Source organism: Acinonyx jubatus, chromosome A1 (assembly GCF_027475565.1).
Source record: "Acinonyx jubatus isolate Ajub_Pintada_27869175 chromosome A1, VMU_Ajub_asm_v1.0, whole genome shotgun sequence".
NCBI lineage: Eukaryota > Metazoa > Chordata > Mammalia > Carnivora > Felidae > Acinonyx > Acinonyx jubatus.
Genome location: NC_069380.1, coordinates 186,939,193 through 186,964,061, shown reverse-complemented (window position 1 = coordinate 186,964,061; position 24,869 = coordinate 186,939,193). Strand labels below are relative to the sequence as shown.

At 37.5% G+C, this 24,869-nt stretch overlaps 1 long non-coding RNA gene and 1 pseudogene across 2 annotated transcripts in view; both read left to right on the top strand.

The window, feature by feature from the left end:
* LOC128311044 (uncharacterized) overlaps positions 1–24,869 on the top strand; it is a 416,015-nt gene that overhangs the window by 74,759 nt on the left and 316,387 nt on the right. The gene's annotated exons all lie outside the window — the stretch shown is intronic.
* On the top strand, positions 12,262–14,404 carry LOC106967660 (THUMP domain-containing protein 1-like; annotated as a pseudogene).

Below are 24,869 nucleotides of genomic sequence, written 5' to 3'. Positions count from 1 at the left end.
CTCTGTTCAGTTCCCTGCCTCTCGTTTGGAGGATCACATTCTCCAATAAATACACACATCCTCATCTCAGTCTGTGCTGTTGGAAAACCCACACTAAGACAGTGAATGGTAAAGCTGGAATTTGAATTTAAGTTTGGCTGGTCCTCAAGTGAATACTCTATCAAACAGTCACTAAAGTCTCTATGTGATTCCTTTACCAGGTCCTTTTAGTATGATTGGTCCTGAAATAAAGCTTTAGAGCAAAAAAGGCTCTAAAAGGATTCTTAAACCCGCAAGAAGAGAGGATGGTGGTGGTGGTAAAGGGGAGTTGGTATACAGAAATCAAATGGGGAGGGGGAAAAGAGTAAAATATAATTTTAGTTCATAACACATTTTATTTTTTGGCACCCACTATATGCCTGGAACTGTGACAAGAACTAAAGAGGGCACTTGGAACTATGAATGAAAAGTATCAGGGTAAAGACCAATTTCCAAAGATTTTCAGTGACTTTCAGCAGCGATGTCAACCTCAAATGCCCACAAGGGCCAAGTGAGAAACTTAAGTTAAACCAGCCTGTTTTTTGTTTGCATATCAAACACAAATGCACAGTTTTAACTCCTACAAAGAATTAGGCTTTAAGTTTTCTCCCATTTTTCTTCCAATATGTGGCTATCCCAGTTTGCCATTAATTTTCCCACTTTAGACAGACATGTGGGTATGAAAAATATTTCACTTCCTTTTCTTTTTAAATTAATTAACTAAATTTTTAATTGAGGTATAATTGACATATAGCACTGTTTAACTATAAGGTATATAACATGTTGGTTTGATACATTTATACACTGCGATATGATTATAATAGCGTTAGCTAACATCTCTATCACATCACATAATTGTCATTTCTTTTTTATGGTGAGAACAATTACAATTTAATCTCTTAGCAACTTTGAAGTTTATAATACAACATTATTTATTATAATCACTATGCTGTGCATTAGATCTACAGAACTTATTTATTGACTAGACCAAAGTTTATATCATTAAACAATGTGTCCTCAATTTTCCCACCCACAACCCCTGGTAACCACCATTCTACTCTGTTTTTGCAAGTTCAACTTTCTGGGGTTTGACATACAAGTGGTAACATAAGTATTTGTCTTTATGGTTCTGATTTATCTCACTTAACATAATAGTCTCAAAGGTCTACCCATGTTGTTGCAAATGGAGGGGTTTCCTTCTGTCTCAAGGAATATTATTCGTGTGTGTGTGTGTGTGTGTGTGTACACCACATCTTTATCCATTTATCTTTTGACAGGCACTTAGGTTGTTTCTGTATCTTGTATATATGAATATTGCTGTAATGAACATGGGTGTGTAGATATTTCTTTGAGACACTGATTTCAATTCCTTCAGATATGCACCCAGACATAAGATTGCTAGATCATATGGTAGTTCAATTTTTAATTTTTTGAGGTAATGCCATAATGTTTTCTATAATGGTTCTACCATTTTACATTCCTACCAACAGTGTATAAGGATTACTTTTTCTCTATATCCTTGCCAACATTTGTTATCTCTTGTCTTTGTTAATAGCCATTCTAACAGATGTTAGGTGATATTATGGTTTTGAGCCCTGATGATTAGTGATGTTGAGCATCTTATCATATACTTATGGTCCATTTGTGTATCTTCTTTGGTAAAGTGCCTATTCAGGTCCTTTCCCTATTTTTCAAGTTGTATTATTAACTATTTTGCTATTCAGTTGTGTGAGTTCCTTATATATTTTGGATATTAAGCCCACATCAGATACATGGTTTGTGAATATTTTCTCTCATTCCATAGGTTGCCATTTCAATTTATTAATTGTTCCCTGCTGTGCAGAAGCTCTGTAGTTTAATGTAATCTCACTTATTTATTTTTAGTTTATTTTGCTGTCTTGTCCAAGAAATAATTGAAAAGACCAGTGTCAATGATCTTTCCCCCTATGTTTTCTTCTTGGGGTTTTATAGTGTCAGGTCTTACATTTCAGTTTTCTACCAATTTCGTGTTAATTTTTGTGAGTGGTGAAAGATAGTGGTCCAGTTTCCTTCTTTTGCATGTGGATATTTGGTTTTCCCAACACTGTTTACTGTAGAGACTGTCCTTTCCTCATTGTGTGTTTCTGGTGTCCTTCTCAATAATCATTTGACTATATATGCATGGGTTATGTCTGGGATCTATATTCTGTTCCACTGGTCTACGGGTCTTCTGTTGTACTGGTCAAATCTAAGGAAAGTAGAAAACCTCAAAGGATAATGACAAATGGCAACTGATCCTGTCTTTATGACAAGGAAACATGATGAAGTCTAGGAACTGGGGTGACTGGCCCCTGTGTGAGCTAAGACTCAGCTCCAGCTGGCTGTCACTATGCAGGAATGCAGATCCTATCATGCCAGATCTCCTAATTGTTCAAGAGAAGTCAGAATTCAGAAACACTTGTGATATCTCCAGATTTTTAAATATTAACAATGAATTCAAATTTCTTAAAAACAGTAGGCAAGCCAATACTGGCAGACCAAATAGAACACATCTGCAAGTTGTATTTTACACATAGGCCACTGATTTGCTTTCTGTTATAGGTTCTGCGCTCTTTTTCCTCCCAAATCCTTGAGCCATGTTTTCCTGGGAGAGATGCAAGACTTGGAGGAGTGCAGAGTACGTGGGAGGCCACTGCATTTGTCACTTAGGATTCTCTTCACTTTTTATTTCTCGGGGAAATAGGTTAAGACATGTTTATGTATTTGTGTGTTTGTGTGTTTGTGTGTGTATGTGTGTGTGTGTGTGTGTGTGTGTGTGTTTGCTAAGGATCCAGAAAGAGACCTAATTCAAGAGAAACAAACAAATATTACATTGACTTTCCTCAGATACTATGAGAAGGCCAAGGAAAAACAAATTAATTATCTAAATAGGTGTCTTTTGCTGATGGATGGCAATATTTGAGTATGGTAGGTAGAATTTTTTAAAAAGCATTCTTAAATCATCAAGAAGGGAGTATATGACTTTCATTTTTTTCTTTGTGTAAAATTATTGTGTCCCCTGACCAGATTTCTATTGGCCTTGATGATTAGTTGACTATTTTAGCTGTTCATTGTGTCAGCCTTTAGTAAGAGCCTCTTCTGAATGGGACTCACTATGTCATAGCTATATAAAATATTCATTAACATGATGCTTTTAATGGATTTGTTTGGAATGAACTTAAGTGGAGGGAGCCGCCACTGATTTGTGGAGCAGGAGGGCTGTTTCAGGGCTGTGTCTGCCCCAAGTTTGGCCTTGTCCAACAAGCCCCTCCACCTGCCCTCTTTGCCTGCAGGCTCCAGTCTGAGAGGGGACACTGATACCATTCTGATGACTAGAAATTATATTCCTTTTGAACGAGTGTGTTCCAACTTGGAATTTTTTTTTAATGTTTATTTATTTTTGAGAGAGAGAGAGAGAGAGAGCAGGGAAGGGGCAGAGAGAGAGGGAGACACAGAATCCGAAGCAGGCTCCAGGCTCTGAGCTGTCAGCATTAGCCGATGTGGGGCTCAAACCCATGAACTGCAAGATCATGACCTGAGCCAAAGTTGGGCACTTAACCCACTGAGCCACCCAGACACTCCTCAACTTGGTATTTTTATATTGTGTTCAATAGGGGTGTGTTTCACCTTTTCTGAATCATACTAAAGTACTTTTGCCATGTAGAATCGATTGTCCAGTGTGTGAATGCTCAAGCTCTGGAATTAGACAAATGTAGCTTTGAATTCTGGCGTTGCCACCTACTAATTGTGTGGCCCTCAGGCAAGTATCTTAACATCTCTGAGCTGCAGCTTCATCATCTTTTAAACTAGAGAAATGCTAGTGGGTTTTTTTTTTTAATTTTTTTTCAGTGTTTGTTTATTTTGAGAGAGTGTGAGCAGGGGAGGGGCAGAGAGAGAGAGGGAGACACAGAATGTGAAGCAGGCTCCAAGCTCTGAGCTGTCAGCACAGAGCCCCACACAGGGCTCTAACTTACAAACCATGAGATCATGACCTGCGCTGAAGTCAGAGGCTTAACTGACTGAGCCACCCAGGCGCCCCAAGCAATGCTAGTTTTTAATTCATACATTATTTGAAGATTGAATGGGGATAGTTTGCAAAGTAACTTATTGCTTGAGACAAATCAAAAACTTATTAACATTAGCCATTATTCTCCAAGTGATAGGCATCCAACTGCTGTCACACATCTGGGTCCATTTGAAGTTTGTATGGAAGCTTCTGCTGGACAAATACCATTTGGTTCTTAATCATACCAACCCTGACAGTAGAGCAGGTATAACTGAGCACCTTTATAATTATTTTTTTAATGTTTATTTATTTTTGAGGAAGAGAGAGAGAGAGAGAGAGAGAGAGAGAGAGAGCATGAGCAGGGGAGGGGCAGAGAGAGAGGGGGGGAGACACAGAATCTGAAGCAGGTAACTGAGCATCTTTAAACAAATGAATGAAATATGGACCGGAGAGGTTAACTGAAATGATCAAGATTGCAGTGCAAGGTGGTGATGGAACCTGGGAACAGAATTAAATATTTTGACTTCTTCCTTGGCATTAATTTCAATCTTTTATATTAGATTTGAACCTTTTCTTTTCTTTGTATTTTTTTCTATCCAGAGGATATCTGAATTTGAAACATGCCATTGTGAGTTCTACTATTTAATTTCTATCTGTGTACCTCTGTACTTTTCAGTCTTGAGCACCCACCTTTTTTTCAATCTTTTGAAATATGGTGATGTGAGATAAATAATAATAAAGAATCCTCCCTGTCTTAACACTACCAGTCTCAAAATCTGGAGTCTTGAGGCCCAGTCCAAGCATCCAGCAAGTATGCTATCATTTCAGCCCATCTCACTCTGTTCCCTCCTGGTTCTGTAAACTGTGTATCTATTAGGGACCTGTAACTCATTTGGGACGTGACCTTGGACAAATAGCTTCACTTTTTGGGTCTTTGTTTCTCTATTCTTAAAGTGGAAAAGATTAGTAATATATGAATAAGGGGATAATACTTCCCTATAAAGGTATGGAAGACATTTAACAATGATCATCTTTGCATGTTGCAATCTGGGGCTGGGTGGGGCTAAGGTTTTATTTTCATAATCTTCAAACTGGAGTCACAAACAATTTTCATAAGATTGCTGGAATAATGAAACAGCTGTTTCTCAGGGCAGGGTCCAGGGAAGTGGCAAAGGATGGATCAACCACAGGGGAATGGGCCGGAGGCTGCTTCAAATAGACTCTTCCTTGGGCCTTAGTCCTGGGAGGGAAAATACGCTCATCAAGATCCTGATTAAGCAGGGATTGCCAAGGGCACTCTTTGTAACCAGGCAAACAATAGCTGCACCGCCCTCCCCCATCCCAACTCCTTCAGCTCTTAAAACAAAAATCTATCAAGATTTAATCACATTGCTTTATCTCTAAGATCTAACCTCTGAGTGTTCATGAGAACATTTTGCTTTGTCTCCAGGCCCTAAGGCATGTGCCTCTCTGGGAGTCATGGTCCCTTTAGGGTTTTTACTTGAGTGAAAGAAGCAAAGATTGCTTTTTGTTCCCTTTTGACTCTCTTCTGAATTAACATGAAATTGAAGATGACTGTAGTTAGGGGGGAAAAAAGGAGTGTGTGTGTGAGAGAGAGAGAGAAAGAGAACAATGAGGAGGGGGCAAGGGAAGAAGGCTGGGAAAGCCTGTGTGAAGAGAGTGTCTTGGAACCCAAGGGAAGCTCTGTGTTCATCAAGCTGATAGTTCCCTTCCAGGCCACCAGCAAAATGAAAATGCCTCACCCAAAACCATTTAAATCCTTTCATCTAGGTCTCTAAAACCTTTCTCTGGGGAGTGCACATTGGAGTATGAATTTCTCCAAGTTGATTATCTTGGTGTAAGTGCCCCATGCCATCCTCCCCCCCGCTCCCCGCCCCCACCACCTTTGGTGGCCCTTCTATTATGAGGGACTTTCTGGGGCTTCAACACCAAACTCATGCCAGCACAAGGGGGCTGCATCTGAATGTGTAATTGAGGAACAACACAGACACTGATGTCTCAGCATTAATTAATGGAATTTGATGTTTACTGCTGTCATGTCAACCAATCACTTGTCTCAGAAAATTAATTAAACCACGGGTAGGGGTTTAACAGCTCCCTACACAAGGCCGAGGGCTGATTGGGAGCCTTTGGGACTCGGGAAGGGAACTGCATCTGTGGTTTGAATTGTGTGTGAGCCTCGTCTAAAACCACAGACTTAGATTCCAACGCTGAGAGATTGGAGAGGAATGTGGGGAAGGGCTCCTTTCTGCCTCTTACCTTAAACAATTCTCACTTTCTTCACTGGATTATTCTTTCTCGCTTCATTCCACTGACTATCCCTGTTCTGTGCAGGGCAAATCCACCCATTTGCCCACTGAGATGAAGTGTGGAATTAACAGTGCAAAAGAACTCTCAAGAAAAATCTCAGTAAGGCTTGTTCAGATGCAGTCACCAGATGGCTTGTATTACACAGAAAGGCCTGGATTTCAACATTCTGTTCTTCTAAAATGTTCCTCATTAGCATTTTTGAATGCTTCCTTCTTTTCCTCTTTCTTCCTCCATCTCTGTTCTTTACTCTTTTTTCTTTTCTGGTTAAACAGAAATTGCATTTATTTCAAGTGTTTTGGATAATGTCATTTTCTGATTATAAACTGAAATGACATATATTCATTATAAGAAAATTGATTAAAAACAGAAAAGTGTGAAAAGAATGCCAGTTGAAGTATAATAATTAATGTTCCAGTGTTTAGCAGGTGATAAGCTCTGTGCTAAGTGCTTTATGTATATGATCTTATTTAATCATTTTAACAGCCACGTGAAGAAGATACTGTTTTTATGTGTTTTGTAGATGAGAAATTGAAACAGAGAAGTTAAGTAACTTTTCCAAAGTCACACAGCTACTAAGGAGTATCATAGGCTTTGAACCAAGGCAGTCTGACTCCAAAGTCTACATTCTTATCATATGCTATACTGTCTTGCAATGGGTTGTGCCAACTACATTCTGGCCTAGGCACACACATCAAGATAGAGGGGACAAACTGAAGAGGTCTCCAATCACTCAGACCAGTTCTCCTGGAAGACATCTAGTCTGGGAAACTCACCACCCTCCACACTCAGGTTCTCTGTCTAATAGGTTCAGAAGCCTGTTTTTCACAAGGATGAATTAACATGAATTGGGTTCATAGTAACAGCTATGGTACCCAGAATTTTAAGCTTGTTGAGTTACAAGAGCAAAGCCACAGTCTAGAAGGACTTGCGTTCACTTATCAGTGCATCATCACCCTGCAGCGAGGCTGCAGAAGCTAGCCAACAAATGTTTTCTTGGACTGGGTGTCTGGGATCAGTGCCTGGGGACTTGTTTAGCTAACTCTTAGCTGAGTTTTCTTTTCAGTACCACCTCTTTCGTCTCCTCCTACCTGCCTCATGACAAGAGTAATGGAAACACCAACACAATGATACTCTCTAAGTCAAGACCATCTCTCCCCTTTTTGTAGTCCCAAAACTGCCCACCCTCCATTTCGATAACACATTCCTTCTGTAGATTTCTTCCTATGTTGTCAGGTTATCGTCAAGTCTTGTTGGCCTGGGAGTCATTCTGTCTTCCAAAGGTGATTTTGTAGATCTCTGCTGAGGTCTACTAACTTAATTTAAAGCTCATCTTTAAAAAAAAAAATTCAATTTTTAAAAGTTTTTATTGAAATGTACTTTACATATCAGAAAATTTACCCATTTTAAGTATACTGTTGAGTGATTTTTATCAAGTTTACTGGGTTGTGCTTATCATAACACATTCATCTGTTCAGTAAGATCCATAATACTCATTTAAATTTAATCTCTGTTCCCATTCCCATTTCATATAAATAAAATCCTATAGTATATGGTCTTTTGTGTCTGGCTTCTTTTGGTTACAATAATGTTTTGTAGCATGCATCATGCATTCCTTTTATAGTGTTTTATTGTATGGATATGCCATATTTTGTTGATGGACATTTGAGTTGTTTCCATTTAGCTATTATGAATAACGCTGCTATGAACATTTAAGTGCAAGTCTTTGTGTGGCCATGTTTCCATTTCTTTCGGGCAGATACCTATGAGTGGAATTGCTGGGTTATATGGTAAATTTACATTTAACTTTTTTTTTTTTCAGTGGGGGATGGGCTAAGGGAGAGGGAGAATCTTAAGCAGGCTCCACACCTGGTGTGGAGCTCAAACTCACAACTGTGAGATCATGACCTAAGCAAAAATCAGAGTTAGACACTCAACTAACTGAGCTACCCGGGCTCCTCACATTTAACTTTTTAAGAAGCATCCAACATATTTTCCAAAGGAGCTACATCAAAGGGCAGTTTTAATGCTCTAATTTCCAACCTGTTGGGGTATCCATCATGCTAGAGCCCCATGACTGGTAATAAAAGGAATAAAAATGACCCATAATCATCCTTCTGAGCATTTTACTGATACATATAAAAGTATTATTTTATGTATAATATTTTATAAATATAAGTGTATAAAATTTTATTTCATTCATAACAGAAAATATATGTTTATATATGTATACCTGTATTTTGTGTTGAAAACTATATATTTATATACATATATATGAAAATTATATATGAGAAGATTTTATATATATGTATATACAAATACATACTTGAGATCACATTATATTAATAATTGAGCTTTTTTAAACTATAGTGGAATTTATGATCATTTATCTGTTACTAAATATGAAGTTTGATTTTTAATATCTTCATAATATCCATATGGATATGCCATAATTTTTAAATCCATTGTCCTAGTTTTTATTTTTTTAATTTTTTTTTTTTTTTTTTTTTGAGAGAGACAGAGACAGCGTGAGCAGGGGAGGGGCATAGAGAGGGGGAGAGAGAGAATCCCAAGCAGGCTTTGCACTGTCAGTACAGAGCCTGATGTGGGGCTCAAACCCACAAGATCATGACCTGAACCAAAACCAAACATTGAGAGTTGGAAGCTTAACTGACTGAGCCACCCAGGTGCCCCTCCATTGTCCTATTTTTTAACTTTTGGATTGTGTTTTTACTTCTAAATCATAATTTAAATATGTTATACTTTCAATTTCAGATTAAACTTTTAGCTGGTCCCATTCTCATGCTTTTCTTTAATATTTTATCCCTGTGACTTCTCATGGACATATGTTTGTTCACCCTTCACCAGGTTTTCCCTCTCTGTTGTCTCTTATGGTCCCTTCACCAGAGGAGTGATTTAGAAAGCAAATTCCTGTTGAAAATGCATTTGTTGCTAATAATATCAGAGCTGATGATCAATTAAATTATAATAAAGAAACAATAATAAGCAGGATGGTAGTTTAATGAGTATAGATAGATTGGCTGAAAGATTTTACCCTACAGTAGGGTTTTATATATACTTCATCAGAGGATTGTGAAAAGGAGGTCACTTTTTAAGATTCTCATAGAAAATTTGGACATTTTAAGAATGGTATCTTAATTTAAAATACTAATGACAGTATAATTCCTTCAGTGGCCTTCTCCCACATTGCAACCTGTAAGCCATTCTCCTGACAAGGCTTGCTACTTTAAGAATAAATCCTAAGTGCAGGTCTGATCGTGTGGCTGTTCAGTTCTCTCTACAGGGTCATTCAAGGCTCATCATAGTCTCCCACTCTACTGCACAAAACTTACCCAAACTGAGAAATTGTTCAATAAGAAGAGACTTAACCCCTCAACTTTTTTTTTCTTTTTGGGACATTTTATTGAGGTGTAATAATTCAAAACCCCCAAATTTCACCCTTTTAAACTATATACTTTAGTGGTTTTAAGTACATTCATCGATAGAGTTGTGCAGCCATCATCACTATCTAAATTGAGAACATTTTCACTTTCATCATTCTGAAAAGAAAATCTGGTCACTCCTTGTTCCCCTCTCCCCTGGATCCTGACAACCACTAATCTGCTCTCTGTCTCTACCGATGTCTCTGTCACCTTTTATATCTGGCTTCTTCACTTAGTATGTTATCAAGGTTCATACACGTTGTAGCATGTATCAGTACTTCATCAGTTTTCTAGGTCAAATAATATTTAATTAGATGGTTACATTATCTTTTAAAAAAATTTTTTTTAAATGTTTATTTTTTTTGAGAGAGAGACAGAGACGGAATGCGAGTGGGTTAGGGGCAGAGAGAGAGGGAGACACAGAATCCAAAGCAGGCTCCAGGCTCCAAGCTGTCAGCACAGAGCCCAATGTGGGGCTCGAACTCATAAGCTGTGAGATCATGACCTGAGCCAAGTCAGATGCTCAACTGACTGAGCCACCCAGGAGCCCCATTACATTTTTTTTAATCCATTCATCATTTGGTGAAATTACTTTTTGACTATTTGTATAATGCTTCCATGAATATTTATATACAAGATTTTGGTTGGCATATACTTTGGAAGTTTTGCACATAGCACAGGTTGAGTGGATACTTGTCATTTGGGAAAATAGCAAATTTATATAGTAGAGAATGAGTACAACTGGAATTAGGTTAAATGTTTCAAAAAGATAACTTGCCTCTGACTTACTTTTTTCTTCTGAAAAAAAATTTATTCCCTTGAAACCTTTCTATAGCAGTGTGCACAAGGTAAGAATTAGTAACTCCTCGAAGTAACTGCTCAAAAATCTTCTAGAAAAGAAACAATGTCAACCACAAAAATATAAAGAGAAAAATTCTTAGAATCAGGAAAGAAGTGTTGTGGCAAGATTATTGATCTGTTAAAACTGGGTTGGACCTATTACTATGTTTTTGTTCACTCAAGATACACTGCTTTTTTTCCCTCTTGCTGCAGTTGACCAGAGCTAGAAAGGGCGGAGGGCAGTGAGGAGACAACTCACCTCTCTGAGAGTGACCAGCTGACTGCATTCAGAATTAACACACAGGACCAAGTAACTCTCTGATGACTATAATGCTGACCGTGAAGTACATGAGGGATTTTTACCCACCAAATTTTCGAGTCAAACACTATAGTCAGAAGATGAAAACTACTAAACAGTATATGGATATAAAACTTGAGCCTGAGCAAAAATTTACACCATTCACCTCATCTTCTAGATATCTACAGCAGTTTTCCTTGCTCTCAAATTTGAACATCAAAATAAACTAGAACACTTTTAATACACATGGTCCCTCCACAGACTTTCTATTCAGTAGATTCCTAACAAATTTCCAGGCAATTCTAATGCTGTTGTTGTAGGGAGCGTACTGCTCTAAAATTGTCATGCTAATCTCAACTCAAGCCCATAAAATTCCCTTTTACCACAGTGTTGCTCTTATTTGGCTGTGTGGATAGCAGTCTGATTAAACAAGTCTCTTTGAAAGCTGACTGAGTTTGCTTATTTTTGTATTCACAGTCTCTAGAACAATGAGCTTTTGTCTAGGTGCTTTTGTCTTTTAAATGAATGTATGGAACTAATTTATATTAAGTTATCAGTGCTCTATAGCAGCTTATTATTATATATATTATTATTATTATTATAGAAGCTTATAATTCTGGGATATTTAAATTTTAAAGGCAGATCAACATAAATTGAATTAATCTTCAAATTATAAGAATATCACTAAACAAATGACACAGTGTAATTTTTTTAAATGTATAGAAGATTTGGGGTACCTGGAGGGCTTAGTTGGTTGAGTGTCTGACTCTTGATTTCAGCTCAGGTCATGATTCCAGGGTCCTGGGATTGAATCAAGTTTTGGGCTCCACACTAAGTGTGGGACCTTCTTAAGATTCTCCCTCCCTCTCTCTCTCTCTCTGCCCCTCTCTCCTGCTTGTGCTCTCTCTCTCTCTCTCTCTCTCCAAAAAAAAAAAAAAAATGTATAGAAGATTTGAGAGACACTTTACCAGAAACGATATTTGGACAGCAAATAAACATATGAAAAGATACTCAACATTAGTTAGCTGAGAATTGCTTTAGAGCCATGATGAGATTTCGCCACACATCTATAAGATGTTACAAAGAAACAAACAGCTACAAACAAAGAAATGAACAAAAAACCTTGACAATATCAAGTGCTGACAAGGATGTGAAACAACTGGAACTCTCATATGTTCCTAGCAGAAATGCACATGTTACAGTCACTTTGGAAAATAGTTCGGTAGTTTCTCATAAAGTTAAACTTACTATATAACCCAGCAATTCTGTTCCTAGGTATTTACATAAGTGAAACAAAATCTGTTTTCAAAAATACATTACACAAAGTTTTATACCAGTTTTATTCATAGTCCTCAAAACTAGAAATAATCCAAATGCCCCTCAACTGTCAAATGGATTAACAATCTATGGAATATCGAGAGGTGAGGAAGCCGGGGATAGAGGAGAAAGCTGTTTCTCGCTAGCCTTGGTTCTCACGCGCCATGGCGGCCCCTGTCCAGCAGCCTCCTCGGTCTAGTGGTGGAAAGCGCAAAGGGAAAGCTCAGTATGTGCAGGCCAAGCGGGCGCGGCGCGGCGACGGCAGTGGGCCACCGCAGCTGGAACCTGGGCTACAGGGCATTCTCATTACCTGCAACATGAACCAGCACAAGTGCATGGAGGAGGCCTACAGTCTGCTCAACGAATACGGCTACGACGTGTACGGGCCGGAAAAGTTTACAAAGATCAGCAGCCCTCTGGAAGTGAGGCAGAAGATGATGATGTGGAGGCTGCCTTGAAGAAAGAAGTTGGTGACATTAAAGCATCTACGGAGATGAAGCTGAGAAGATTCCAATCAGTGGAGAGTGGAGCAAATAACGTAGTCTTCATCAGGACACTTGGGATAGAACCTGAGAAATTGGTACATCACATTCTTCAGGATATGTATAAAACCAAGAAGAAGAAGACTCGGGTTATTCTATGAATGTTACCTATTTCGGGCACATGCAAAGCTTTCTTAGAAGACATGAAAAAATATGCAGAAACATTTTTGGAACCCTGGTTTAAAGCTCCAAACAAAGGGACATTTCAGATTGTATATAAATCTCGAAATAACATCAACATGAATAGAGAAGAAGTTATCAAAGAATTGGCAGGAATAGTAGGCAGCCTGCCAATTCGGAAAATAAAGTGGATCTTACCAATCCACAGTACACAGTGTTGGTAGAAATCATTAAAGCTGTCTGTTGCCTGGAAAAAAAAAAACAATCTATGGAACATCTATGCAATGGAATATTACTTATCAGTAAAAAAAGAGTGGACTAAACGCTGACGAATTTCAAGTGCATTATGCTGAGTGAAAGAAGATTTGAAGGGATACACATTGTACTATTGCATTTTATATGACATTATAGAAGAAGACAAATTAATAGGGACAGAGAATAATCAGCTATCGGCAGGATTTAAGAGTTAGGGTGGGTGATAATAATGGGATAGCATGAGATAATTTATGGGGGGAGGATGGAAGTGCTTTTATCTTGATTGTTATAGTGGCTATACAACTGTGTGGATTTGTTAAAACTCAGAACTGTACACCACAAAGAGGGTCTTTTATTATATATAAATTGAGAGTAATTATTTTTTTTTAAAAAAAGTGTCACTAAAGATCTTTTTTGAGAGAAATGGGGTGTGAAGCTTGAAATTTCACGGATTAGAGAACAGGTGACCTGGGTTAGGTATGGCTCTCTGACCAAGTAGGTGCAGTGAATGGTATGCCGCCAGCAGCAAGAGCTAGTGAATAGTGACTTAACTTTTTAGGGCATCAAGGAGAGCCCACAAGTACCAGGAAGAGACGTGGCTAATAAAAGAAATGATCTTTCAGAATAGAAGTGAGGTCATAGTGTAGCTACTTCAATTGTGAATTGTTTGAGGAGAAAGGGGCCAATAGCAGATTGCTTCTTGTGGAAAAGATAAGGAAGGGAAAAATTACATAAAAAGTAGGATGAAAATGTTCTTCCTTGAATGGTTATCCCCAGAAGCATTATATTCCAAAGAGAATACACTCAGTGGTCCTCACTGAAAATACAACAGCAACCTCCTTATAGAGTGCTTATTCTATGAAGGAAACTTTCCAGGGGTTTAGCTAAGGTACGGTACAAGGGAATCAGAAAGGCCTAGAGGAATATCAACTCTGTCTTTTACAAGCCTAGAGTTCTTGTGAAAACCACTATAATTTTTTTTTTATTTTAAGTTTCTCCATCTATAAAACAGGGTTAACAATAGCACATGTGTTTTGAGTATTGAGAAAATTAAATGAGATAATGCATGTATAGCATTGAGCACAATGTCTGGAAGCACTCATTAGGAAGCACTCAATAATTTGCAGTAAGCATCACATTGATGCCTCATTTTAGGAGCATGCATATACTTACTTTTTTCAAGTTCATACTTGTATTTAATATTTTTTTGGCCAGCCTCTCATCAACAGGAGATTCTCAAGCCTAAGAAGCATCATCTTACTGCCTAGAGTGTATATATATATATATATATATAGAGAGAGAGAGAGAGAGAGAGAGAGAGAGAGAGAGAGGGAGGGAGAGAGAGAGAGAAAGGGAATTTGAGGAGAGACATCTTATTCCCAGAAACATAAAATCGATTATACTCAATACAAAGAACCTTCAAAAGCAAGCTGTGACTTCCTTGCTCCAGAACTGGTTAACCTGTTGGGATATTTGGTAGATGAATGCTGTACCACGCTCTTTCCTTTACTATGCACTAGACTGAAAGGCAGCAGCTGCTCGTGGTGCCCTTCTTCCAACATAGAAAACCAATCTCCCAGCACCAGGGGAGACATTAAAAAGGGAAAAAATGCAAATGCCCAACACTGATTAGTTTTGCCAGCTGCTCTTCTTGCTCCAGAATCAATGGATTGGCCACTTTAGCTGCAAAGTCCATTGGACAGACTCGGGTTTTGTTTTTGTTTTTGTTTTTAAGAAATGGTATTAAAAATAATCTTTTCTAGGTCAAACCTGTCAAAAAAGTTGACAAATGGATAGAGGGTTTAAATAAAGAGGATAGATAGTATGTCTATATTGGACTATTACTGAAAATATGTTTGAGTCTGGTTATTTTAAACATAGGATTGCAAACTCAAATGCTTTGAGAATCCAGTCTAGTTATGTAAACGAGTGAGGAAGCATCTGGGTGTGAGGCAACAGGGAGTGAGTGGTGAGTATGGGTCTACTTCTTTTGTTTTCCTACTATTAGGAGACACTTGGATACAAAAACATTTCATTTTTTTCTCAACTCTGCTACAGAGGGAAAAATAAAGAATGTATGATAATAAATGACAACTGATGCAACCTCAAAGATGTAGGACAATCTTGGTTCCCATCTGGGTCATATGGTGGACTGGAGAAGTGCATGCCATACCTGAATTCAACAGCTTTTATTCAGCTCCAGCTAACTACTATTGGACAAGCAGTGAGTCCAGTATTGCTGAGTATTTAGTTATTCAAGAGACACCCAACATCTTGATTTTGATGTGATTTCTCTAAATCACATCACAATTCTGACCATTCTAACTCTGAAAAGTCATTCCATTTGGAAAAATAATCATGTGGATCAAACACAACATGTCTTTATATTGGTTTTAGCCAGTGGCTGTCATCTGAACCTCTGCTTTGGACTTCAATTTGACAACTGCTGTGGAGTAGAGTACAACTTTTTGGTAGATGGTAATAAATGATAGAAACAATGTACATTATGTTATAAGTAATCTCTTGCTGATCTTTAAAAGGATTGTGAATTAAAATGGTATTGTAAAGTATGAAGTTATTAAAGCATTATTCTAAAAGCAAAAGATGGGAAATAGACTAGATATCCACTAATAAGGAATGATTATAAAAATTATATTACATCCAAACAATACTAGGTATCTATTAAAAATTAAAAATAAGGGAACTCTATAGTACTAATATGGAACACATGCTAAGATACATCATTAAGTAAAAGAAAAAAAAAGAAAAGAAAAAAAGAAAAAAAGCACAGAAAATGGTGTAAAGCATGCTACTGTTTTATTATTTAAAGTGTGATATATATATAATATATATATGTATAGTATAATACATATGTATAATATATGTACAACACAAGATGTATGATATATATACACACACAAATTATGCTAGATTTAAATAAAATATAGAATGATATGTAAAATATAATCTCTGGAAGAACATGAAAGGAAAAGATAACAGTGGTGGCTCCCTCTGGGAAAGAGATGGCGCCTGGGGAACTAAGGACAGGGATAGGGGCAGACTTACTTTTTTTTTCATGTATATTTGGCAACATTTGATTTTTTTACCACATGTGTATATTCCCCATTCAAAATAAATGTAATTAAAACAACAACAACTTCTAATCCACAGGAAATAACCTCTTCTAAAACGGTAGTGACAGGGTAGGGACGGGTTGCCATAACATAGAGAAGATGGACATTTTTTTAGGAAATGACATGGCTAGTATGTGCTTCATCATCTTTCTACCATCTGCTCCGGAGGGACAATTATATTGGCTTCAATGGATGGTCACAGACTCCAATATGAAATAGGACACAGTCCCAGAAGTTATTAATTTTTATTATCAAACTCACAGGATCCTACACACAAAGGACCAAGTGGATACCATGGCAGTTTAAGTATATGGCACTTGCTAGCAGCTGGGTTTTCCTATTACACTGTCTATTCTTTGTTATCTATATCATCTTCTTTGGGATTTGCTCATATCCTCAAAAATTGTCTTCTGTTGGCTTCCCACTTCCTTTTGTTGGTCCTGAGTTTGTCTCATTTATGAGCGTGATTAGTGTCAGCTGTTGGTTTTACAAAGGATTTAGTGTTTCCTAGCATATACCTGGATTTGCCTGAGGTTGTGTTGCAAATATGCACCTCTTGTGAGGAAAGGAATGAGATAATGAATGGACCTTCTTCATTTTATGTTTTCAACTTTATCTATAGCTAGATAGATATGGGTATGTAAATAAATATGAATAGGTACATAAATATACATATATATGAAACAATATAACAGAAACTGACAATGGTGACTGACTTTGGGGAGAAAGCATGATAAGTGCTCTTTTTATACCCAATAAGCTGATTGTGGAATTGACAAACTGTATTCCCAGTATTGCAGATGCTGTACTTGAGGAAAGGAGAAATGACCTAGTTTGAGATATATAAACTGTATCGTTCTAAGGAAAACAGAAAAAGTCAAATTTCTAATCAGTTAGGGGAAAGTTAGGTAATTTAATAAATGATATTGAGAACTTGGCTAATCTTAAAAAAATGTCTATTCCTACCTCACTCTTTTCACCAAAAAGAGGTTGTCGAGTACAGAAATAGAATGGTCCTCAGGACCCCTGGCTCCTGGTATTCTTAGCTTTGTGTAATCCCTCTGGAAGGATCAGTGACTCTCTTCTAACCATTGTAACGTGAAAAAGGTGAAATGTATGTGATCACATATGTGTAATTACATAATGGTGTAAGGTCTTGCTAGAGTCTCTCTCTCTCTCTCTCTCTCTCTCTCTCTGGATTTGATGAAGGAGGATGCCATGAATCCTATAGCATTAGGAAGTGAATTTGGACAACAGTCTGACAGAGCTTGGAAGTGGATCTTTCCCCAATTGAACTTCTGATGAGACACAATTCTAGCAAAATCTTGATCAGAGTGTATACAATTCTAAGCAAAGGCCCCGGTTAAATAATGCCCAACTCCTGATCTGCAGAAACTGTGAGATAATGAATGTGTGTTGTTTTAAGCTGCTAAACTTGTGGTAATTTGTTATACAGCAGTGGAAAACTAACACAGTTCCATATGGATTCATGGATTAATTGTAAAAAGGAAACAAAAAAAAAACCATACAGATCTCTAAAAGAAAATGTGATAGAATACTTTTGTAATCTTGAAGTACAAAATATATTTCTGAAGAAGAAATAAATCCCCAAAACCATACACAAAAAAATGACTGACAAATTTGACTACATAAAATGTTTAAAATTGAACATGGAAAAAATACTATGCTATAACTAAATTTCCTTAATTCAGTGTCTGCAAATAAAGAGATAAAATCACCAACTGAAAGAAAAATGAATCAAGGATATTAACAATATGTTCAAAGAAAAAGAAACATAAATGTCTTTAGCATTTAACAAAATGTTCAACCTTATTCATAATTAAAGAAATACAAATCTTCAAAAATGAGATTTCATTTTTCACTTAATAGATTTGTGAAGATGGAAAAACTTGATAACACTGGGGAAACAGATACGCATATGCTATTGCTTGGAATGTAAATTGGTGCAGATTTTTTAGCAACAGAAATCAAAATTTGTGGCATACCTACATAGGTCAGTCTTTGTGTATGACGTCATTCAATAGTCATGCCCACACATGTGCAGTGACTTTTGAATAGGAAAACCTAGAAGTAACCAAAATACTCATTGGTAGAAGGCCTATTAAGTAATCTCAAGGGTACCTTACTATGAAAAAAATTGTCTTCTGTGTATAAGTCATGATAAAAATAATTTATAAGCTCTATTAAGTTAAAAAAATCAACATTCACACAGAGAATGCTGGTAATTTGCTCCTACTTTTTCAAAAGGATATATTCTAACAAGACAAGTTGTGTGTGTGTGTGTGTGTGTGTGTGTGTGTGTGTGTGTGTGTGTGTGTGTAATTGGAAAAGAAGAGTGTACCTGAATTTGACCTCAGCCTAGGAAAGTGTCAACATGGGGGTGGAGACCTGGATATGTATGCACCTATAATAACATATTCTAAAAAGCAGTAGCCAAGATGAAGTATTAAGAAAATTACTATGATCACAAGAATGGAGGTCTGGGAGCAGAAGACCAGTAAGATGGGAAGGAGTAATCCTCCCTCATCTTGGAGGTCAGTCAGGGAATCAGTGTATCCTGGCAGTTTATGGTTCTAGCAAGCAGGGAATCCCAGATGTGCCTAACTCTGGAGCAAAAGCTGTTTGCTTTCTGTGAAATCAACAGATAGCAGATGCTGTTATCTGGGCACTGGGGTGGGGGTCTGAGGATGTACAAGAAAGAATAAGAATTAGTCTCTATGGTATTTTTTTATTCACTGAATTCAAACATCTTGTAATAATCTATTCCTGGGAGTCAAATTTGTCATCAAGTTCTAGGTAGTAGTTTTCACTTCTCCTATTTGATCTTCTCAACTAATTTTTACAGGAATCTCAATACTCCTATTCTGTAGGTGGGATTTATAGAGGTAAAGCTCTTCTTTTTAAAGACCTTAGAAAGTGCTCTCAGGATCTGGGAGGAAACATGGGGATGTAGAAGGTTAATGAAAGATTGAATCCACCTATGGAGACCAATTTTTAGATACCTCAACCAGTCCACAAGATAATTCATCATCTTGCCTCAAACATGCTAATTTTCTGTATACTCTATCTTCACAAATATTTTTTAGCACCTCCTATGAGCTCAGATAATGTTTCTAGGACACGGGCACATGGTGAACTAGATAGACATGGATGTTTTTGCTCTTTTGAATAGAGAATTCTAGAAAGGAAGATAGAGAATAAGGGAGTAGCAAATAAGAAAGTAACATTATAGAAGAAGAGATAAAGAATAAGAGCAGCATCTACACAGCAAAGTTTTGATAAGTATTATAAAAAAAAGAGTGAAGCAAGATAAGAGGACAGAGATTAGTAGTGGGGAGTAGGGGTGGGGAAAGTAGTATGCTTAATAAAGACTGTCTGAAGGGGAGTTGTTTGAGGACAGATCTGAATAAAAGAGAGAGGATCATGGGAAAACTGAGAAAAAAAAAAACTCAAGGGCAAGTGGTGGGATGGTCGTGAGCTTGCCTTGTTGAGGGAGCAGCAAGAGCTCCAGCATAGCTAAGCAGAGCTGAGCAGGGAGGGATGTGCAAGGAAATTGAGCTCACAGGGGTGGGAAGAGGCCAGATCACATAGAGCATTTTAGGGCATGATGAGGAGCTTGGATTTTATCTGTCAGGAAGCCATCAGAAAGATGGAAGCAGAGAAGAGATGGGTTTTGATTTATGTTTAGAAAAGATGGCTCTGCAGTGGGGAAATCATAGGATATGGAAGCAGGGAGTTATGAGGAGACAGTCTCAGGTGACAGGTCATGGGGACAATGAGGAGGGTAGAGGCAGGCATGGGGAAGATGAGTGGCTGGGTTTTAGAATCCACAGGATTATTTAATGGATTAGATATACAGTGAAAATGAATGATGAAAAGTATAAGGTTGACTCCGAATTTTGGTCTGAGCAACCAAGTTATGAAGGTGGCGAGGACCAAACCATTCCACTTCTCTGTTTAAGGCACTTGCTGATTCTATAGCACCTGCAGATTCTTTAGCATGGCTTAAAGCCTCTCCCATAATCTGCCTGACCTGCCTTTCCAGGCTTCTCTCTAGCTCCCCTGTACTCCTCCCTGTGTTCTCCAGCAACCGCCTTGTTCTACGGCACACCTGCTGCTTCTTGCTTCTGTGCTTTTGCTCAGGCTCATTGCTCACTATACACTTCCTGGGCTCCTTATCATTCATGCCTCAGCTTGAGCATCACTTCCTCCAGGAAGCAGTTTCTGATTTCCCAAATTTAGATTCACCCCATTCTCCAGTTATGCCTCATTTTTAAAAAAAATAATTTCCTTTTTTATGTTATTTTTATTTATTTATTTATTTTTAATTTACATCCAAATTAGTTAGCATATAGTGCAACAATGATTTCAGTAGTAGATTCCTTAATTCCCCTTACCCGTTTAGCCCATCACCCCCCCCACAACCCTTCTAGTAGCCCTCTGTTTGTTCTCCATATTTAAGAGTCTCTTATGTTTTGTCCCCCTCCTTGTTTTTATATTATTTTTGCTTCCCTTCCATTATGTTCATCTGTTTTGTATCTTAAAGTCCTCATATGAGTGAATTTATATGATATTTGTCTTTCTCTGACTGACAAATTTCGCTTGGCATAATACCGTCTAGTTCCATCCATGTAGTCGCAAATGGCAAGATTTCATTCTTTTTGATTGCTGAGTAATAGTCCATTGTGGATATGTGTATACACGCACACACATATACACATATATATATATGTATATATATGTGTATATGTACATATACATCTTCTTTATCCATTCATCCATCAATGGGCATTTGGGCTCTTTCCATACTTTGGCTAAATTGATAGTGCTGCTATAAACATTGGGGTACTGGTGCCCCTTCAAAACAACATACCTGTATCCCTTGGATAAATACCCAGTAGTGCAATTGCTGGGTTGTAGGGTAGTTCTATTTTTAATTTTCTGAGGAACCTCCATACTGTTTTCCAGAGTGGCTGACCAACTTGCATTCCCACCAGCAATGCAAAAGAGTTCCTCTCTCTCCGCATCCTCGCCAACATCTGTTATTACCTGAGTTGTTAATGTTAGCCATTCTGACAGGTGTGAGGTGGTATCTCAATATGGTTTTGATTTGTATTTCCCTGATGATGAGTGATGTTGAGCATTTTTTCATGTGTTGGTTGGCATCTGGATGTCTTCTTTGGAGAAGTGTCTATTCATGTCTTTTGCCCATTTCTTCACTGGATGATTTGGTTTTTGGGTGTTGAGTTTGACTAGTTCTTATAGATTTTGGATACTAACCCTTTATATGATACGTCATTTGCAAATATCTTCTCCCATCCCATCGGTTGCCTTTTAGTTTTGCTGATTGTTTCCTTTGCTGTGCAGAGGATTTTTATTTTGATGAGGTCCCAATAGTTAATTGTTGCTTTTGTTTTCCTTGCCTCTGGAGACATGCTGAGTAATAAGTTGCTGTGGCCAAGGTCAAAGAGGTTTTTGCCTGCTTTATCCTTGAGTATTTTGATGGCTTCCTGTCTTACAGTGAGGTTCATCCATTTTGAGTTTATTTGTGTGCATGGTGTAAGAAAGTGATCCAGGTTCTTCTGCATGTCGCTGTCCAGTTTTCCCAGCACCACTTGCTGAAGAGACTGTCTTTATTCCATTGGATATTCTTTCCTGCTTTGTCAAAGATTAGTTGGCCATACATTTGTGGATCCATTTCTGGGTTCTCTATTCTGTTCCATTGATCTGAGTGTCTGTTTTTATGCCAGTACCATACTGTCTTGATGATTATAGCTTTGTAGTACAGCTTGAAGTCTGGGATTGTGATGCCTCCTGCTTTGGTTTTCTTTTTCAAGATTGCTTTGGCTATTCTGGATCTTTTCTGCTTCCATACAAATTTTGGGATTGTTTGTTCTAGCTCTGTGAAGAATGCCAGTGTTATTTTGATAGGGATTGCATTGAATATGTAGATTGTGTTTTGGGTAGTATTGACATTTTAACAATATTTGTTCTTCCTATCCAGGGGCATGGAATATTTTTTTCCTTTTTTTGTGTGTCTTCTTCAGTTTATTTCATAAGTTTTCTATACTTTTCAGTGTATAGATTTTTCACCTTTTTGGTTAGATTTATTCCTAGATATTTTATGGGTTTTGGTGCAATTGTAAATGGGATAGATTCCTTGATTTCTCTTTCTGTTGCTTCATTGTTGGTGTATAGGAATGTAACCGATTTCTGTGAATTGATTTTATATCCTGCAACTTTGGTGAATTCATGAATCAGTTCTACCAGGTTTTTGGTGGAGTCTTTTGGGTTTTCCCTATAGAGTATCACGTCGTCTGCAAAGAGTGAAAGTTTGATCTCCTTCTGGGCAATCTGGATGTCTTTTATTTCTTTGTGTTGTCTGACTGCAGAGGCTAAGACTTCCAATACTATGTTGAATAACAGTGTCAAGAGTGGACATCCCTGTCTTGTTCCTGACCTTAGGGGGAAAGCTCTCAGTTTTTCTCCATTGAGGATGATATTAGCATTGGGTCTTTGGTATATGGCTTTTCTGATCTTGAGGTATGATTCTCCTATCCCTGCTTTCTTGAAGATTTTTATCAAGAAAGGAGGCTGTATTTTGTCAAATGCTTTCTCTGCATCTATTGAGAGGATCATAGGGTTCTTGTCCTTTGTTTTATTGATGAGATGAGCACATTGATTGTTTTGTGGATATCGAACCAGCCCTGCATCCCAGGTATAAATCCCACTTGGTTGTGGTGAATAATTTTTTTAATGTATTGTTGGATCCAGTTGGCTAATACCTTGTTGAGGATTTTTGCATCCATGTTCATCAGGGAAATTGGTCTGTAGTTCGCCTTTTTAGTGGGGTCTCTGTCTGATTTTGTAGTCAAGATAATGCTGGCTTCACAGAAAGAGTTTGGAAGTTTTCCTTCTGTTTCTATTTTTTGGAACAGCTTCAAGAGAATAGGCGTTAACTCTTCCTTAAATGTTTGGTAGAATTTCCCTGGAAAGTCATCTGGCCCTGGAGTCTTGTTGTTTTGGGATATTTTTGATTACTAATTGGATTTCTTTACTGATTATGGATCTGTTCAAATTTTGTATTTCATCCTGTTTCAGTTTTGGTAGTGTATATGTTTCTCGGAATGTGTCCATTTCTTCCAGATTGCCCATTTTATTGGTGTATAATTGCTCATAATATTCTCTTATTGCTTTTATTTCTGCTGTGTTAGTTGTGATCTCTCCTCTTTCATTCTTGATTTTATTTGAGTCCTTTCCTTTTTCTTTTTGATCCAGCTGGCTAGTGGTTTATCAATTTTGTTAATTCTTTCAAAGAACCAGCTTCTGGTTTCTTTGATCTGTTGTTGTTGTTGTTGTTGTTGTTGCTGTTGTTGTTTGGTTTCAATATCATTGATTTCTGCTCTGATCTTTATTATTTCCTGTCTTCTGCTGGTTTTGGGTTTATTTGCTGTTCTTTATCCAGCTCTTCAAGGTGTAAGATTAGGTTGTGTATCTGAGATCCTTCTTCCTTCTTTAGGAAGGCCTGGATTTCTATATATACTTTCCTCTTATGACTGCCTTTCCTGCATCCCAGAGGTTTTGGGTTGTGTTGTTATCATTTTCATTGGCTTCCATGAACTTTTTAATTTCCTCTTTAACTTCTTGGTTAGCCCATTCATTCTTTAGTAGGCTGTTCTTTAGTCTCCAAGTATTTATTACCTTTCCAACTTTTTCCTTGTGGTTGATTTCGAGTTTCATAGCATTGTGGTCTGAAAATGTGCATGGTATGATCTTGATCTTTTTGTACTTGTTGAGGGATGATTTGTGTCCCAGTATGTGGTCTTTTCTGGAGAACATTCCATGTGCACTGGAAAAGAATGTATATTCTGTTGCTTTGGGATGAAATGTTCTGAATATATCTGTTAAGTCCATCTGGTCCAGGATGTCATTCAAAGCCATTGTTTCCTTGTTGATTTTTTGATTAGGTGATCTGTCCATTGCTGTGAGTGGGATGTTGAAGTCTTCTATTATTATGGTATTATCAATGAGTTTTTTATGTTTGTGATTAATTGATTTATATATTTGGGTGCTCTCACATTTAGCACATAAATGTTTACAATTGTTAGGTCTTCTTGGTGGATAGACCCCTGAATTATGATATAATGCCCTTCTTCCTCTCTTGATACAGTCTTTATTTTAAAGTCTAGATTGCCTGATATAAGAATGGCTACTCTGGCTTTTTTTTGTTGACCATTAGCATGATAGATGGTTCTCCATTCCCTTACTTTCAATCTGAAGGTGTCTTTAGGTCTAAAGCAGGTCTCTTGTAAAGGGCATATAGATGGATCTTGTTTTCTTATCCATTCTGTTACCCTATGTCTTTTGATTGGAGCATTTAGTCCATTGACATTTATAGTACTGAAAGATACAAATTTATTGCCATTATGTTGCTTATAGAGTTGGTGTTTGTGGTGGTGTACTCTGGTCCTTTCTGGTCTTTGTTGCTTTTGGTATTTATTTATTTGTTTATTTATTTATTTATTCATT